Source organism: Musca vetustissima, unplaced genomic scaffold (assembly GCF_032173495.1).
Source record: "Musca vetustissima isolate MV318-11 ecotype Yass unplaced genomic scaffold, APGP_CSIRO_Mvet_v1 utg13226, whole genome shotgun sequence".
Lineage (NCBI taxonomy): Eukaryota > Metazoa > Arthropoda > Insecta > Diptera > Muscidae > Musca > Musca vetustissima.
Window position 1 is genome coordinate 74,093 of NW_026875585.1, and position 3,685 is coordinate 77,777.

The window sequence follows — 3,685 nt, forward strand, 5'->3', positions numbered from 1 at the left end:
GATTTCGTACACATAAGTAAAATTTTCCAAAACTACATACGAACTACCTACGTTTTAAATTTCAGGATTCTATAGTACCATATAATACCATTCGTACTTTTCCTTATATCGACCCTACTCCTCAACCATGATTCAAATTCGAAATTTCTAGTTTTTAGCTCTATACGTTCACATGCTACGAAATTGTACCAAATTTAGTACATTTTAGTACTTTGCGGATACTTATTATTGGGAATTTCCAAAATACCCTTTATCCTACACTTCATCAGGGATCCTCATTCCAAATTTAAGAGTTCTAACATAACCGATTTGCCAAATACAAATTGTACCATATTGAGCATTTTTCGTCAAATATTTGACAAGTTGAAATGGGCCGATGAAACTCGTCTTTGTGACCTAAGCTAAGTTTGGATTTACACATCTTTTAAATTTTCAAACTTTGTGGATATACCAGAAGGAATGTCCCATCTTCGAACGTGGTCTAGGTCTGGTATAAATATTTCGATCTATCAAATTTTGTGAAATCGGATATTCTGTTAGCTTCATACGAGTTTTACTAATTTTCCAAATGTTGGCCCTTTGTGTGGTAGGAATTCGTCTTGGTTTTCCCCAATTTTCACAAGTAAATTTGGAATTGTAAACAAAACACAATATCAGACTCTGTATTATCCAGGAATATATAATTTGAATGGGCATATGTGCCGGAGAGGAATAAGGTGTCCATCTAAACGTTATATATACACCCGGAACGTAAAACTAGTTTCCTAGTAGCGAATATGGACAAGTTTTCTATATTTTTTCTGATCTTCTTCGTTGTCTAACGTCATCGTTGTCGAGTGAATTATCTTCTGATCTTTATCAAAAAGTCCAGTCCCATTAGTTAGAATTAAATTGTCCTGAAGATAATAATTCTTCTTCCACAAGCTAAACATTCAGTAAACCGCCATAATCATTAGACGCATTAGTCTATAATATATGAGATCACAAAATAATTCTTAAATGTTATATGTATCCTCTTCGACTAAAATGATAAAATTTTATAAACCGGATCGAATTCTGAATATCTCAAAAATGCATGCTCTGACTAGTAAGAACTTTTAATTATCTTCCACCATTAAAATTAGGGAGATGATAAATACGATTTGGATCATCGAAATACCCCAACGTAGTAGCAGAATTAACGTCTGATTAATAAATTAACCGTATATTTATTCGTCCATAGATATATCTTATTCCGCTTTCCTTTTATAACAGTCATCAACTTTGTGAAGGGAAAAAAGTGGTTGATGCATGATAGCGCCTGTAATTTAGATATTTTTTGAATAAACATTTAAATTTTTAGCAGGACTATAAATAAATAAAAAATCTTCCAGTCATTCCGTTCTTTAAAACGTTACAAAATTTAACTACTGCCATTTTTGACGATTTTTTCCTGTGCCCATTTCTAAGCCTCAAAGTACATGACCTACTCTAGTCGCAATCACCTTCTCTATGGTAATAATTGGTTTTAATACTTCATCCTTTTACCGCTGTTCTTTGCAATCGTTTTAATACGCCGTGGTTTCTTGCAAATCTTACAGAAGTTCCGAACTGTCTATCTGTCGTTTATCTAATCTCCTTGTTTTATGTACAGTAATGAGTTTACAAGACCTGTCCGGGCAGAGAAGCCAGAGTGGAGTGTTCGCATCATTGTTCGAATATGACAATAACTGCGGCTACGGTTTAGGGATGCAGTAAAATTTCCATACCAATATTTCGACCAAAGGAAAAAGTCATTATGTTTGGTAGGGTCGTACTTTTCGTACCCTCCATAATGTGGTGGGCATTCAAAAAATATCTAAAATCGATCGGCACATTTTCTATAAATAGAACAACTTTTCAATAAATAGAAGGCATCTTCTATGAATGGAACACCTCTTCTATATACAGAAGGTAGCTTCTACATAAGGAAATCGTCATCTATATATGTCTCTTCTATAAAAAGAGGGACTCTTCTATATGGAAGATATTTTCTGTATATAAAATTCCTTCTGTAAATATAGAATAAAATATATATATAAAAATATAGAAGAATTCTTCTTATATAGAAAGCCTTTTCTATACATCGAATATAGCACACCTCTTTCGAAAATAAAATACCTCTTCTATATGTTGGAAATCTCGTATATAGAGGACATTTTCAGCATAGAATAAAAAAATATATAGAATGCCCCTTCTAAATATAGAAGACTACTTCTAAGTATAGAAGAATTCTTCTAAATATAGAAGGCCATTTCTATATATCGAATATAGCAGAACTCTTCCAAAAATAACCAGTAAGGAAAGTAGTAAAGTCGGACTGGGCCGACTATATGATATCATTCACAAATTTGGGTATATTCTACATATGTATCCTAACAGACGTCGCGATTTTGTTATATATCTATATCTGAACCGATTACAGGGAAACTTGTCTAAGTCTAATTTATATTACTTCCCTACGTTGTGTCAATTGGCCAAGCTATGGATCTTTTCACGAAGCTTAGCAAAATGATTCTAGACTTAATTCAGTACCCTATACCAATATGCGTGCAAATCGAAAGATATAAAGGGACTTTGGTGCACCAATTACATAAAATCGGACGAAAATATACACGGGAGCTATATCTACATGTGAACTGATTTTCACGAAACTTAGCACACGTCATTCTAGACTTAATTCAGAACGCTATGACAAATTTCGTGCAAATCAAAAGATTTCCAGGGACTTTAGTGCACCATTTAACTAAAATCGGACGAAACCATATATGGGAGCTATATCTAAATCTGAACCGATTTTCATGAAACTTAGCACACATTATTACAGACGGAATTCAGTACGCTATACCAAATTTCGTGCAAATCGAAAGATATGTAGGGTCTTTGGTGCACCATTTACCTTAAATCGGATGAAAATATATATGGGAGCTATATCTAAATCTGCACCGAAACTTTGCACACATTACTCTAGTCTTAACTCAGTACGCTATGCCAAATACATGCAAATCAAAAGTTTTCCAGGGACTTTAGTGAACTTTTTACCTAAAATCGGGCGAAACTATATATGGGAGCTATATCTAAATCTGACCCGATTTTTACGAAGCTTTGCACACATCATTCTAGACATAATTCGGTACGCTATGCCAAATTTCGTGCAAATCGCATGATATATAGGGACTATGGTACACCATTTACCTTAAATCGGACGAAGATATATATGGGAGCTATATCTAAATCTGAACCGATTTTTCCCAATTTCAATTGAGTTCGTCCTTGGGCCAAACAAATGAGCTGTGCCAAATTTCATTCAATTCGGATCATAAATGCGACCTGTACTTTGTTTACAATTTAACATGGACAGAGGGACGGACGGACATGCATAAATCGACTCCGAAAGTGATTCTATGCATATTCTCAAAAGGAACCATGGGTCTATCTCGATTATTTTTGCTGTTACAAATATATGCACAAAGACAAAATACCCTGTACCACAGTGTGGTGAAAGGTATAAAAAGCCTCTTCTACACTAGGTAGGAAATATCGTATATAGAGGGCATCTTCCCTATATAATATGGGAAGACCTTCATTGGTCATTGGTTGCCAAATTGGCAACCCTGCTCTTAGTAAGAGATTCATTGTTTCAGGTGCATTCACTATAGCAGCACAG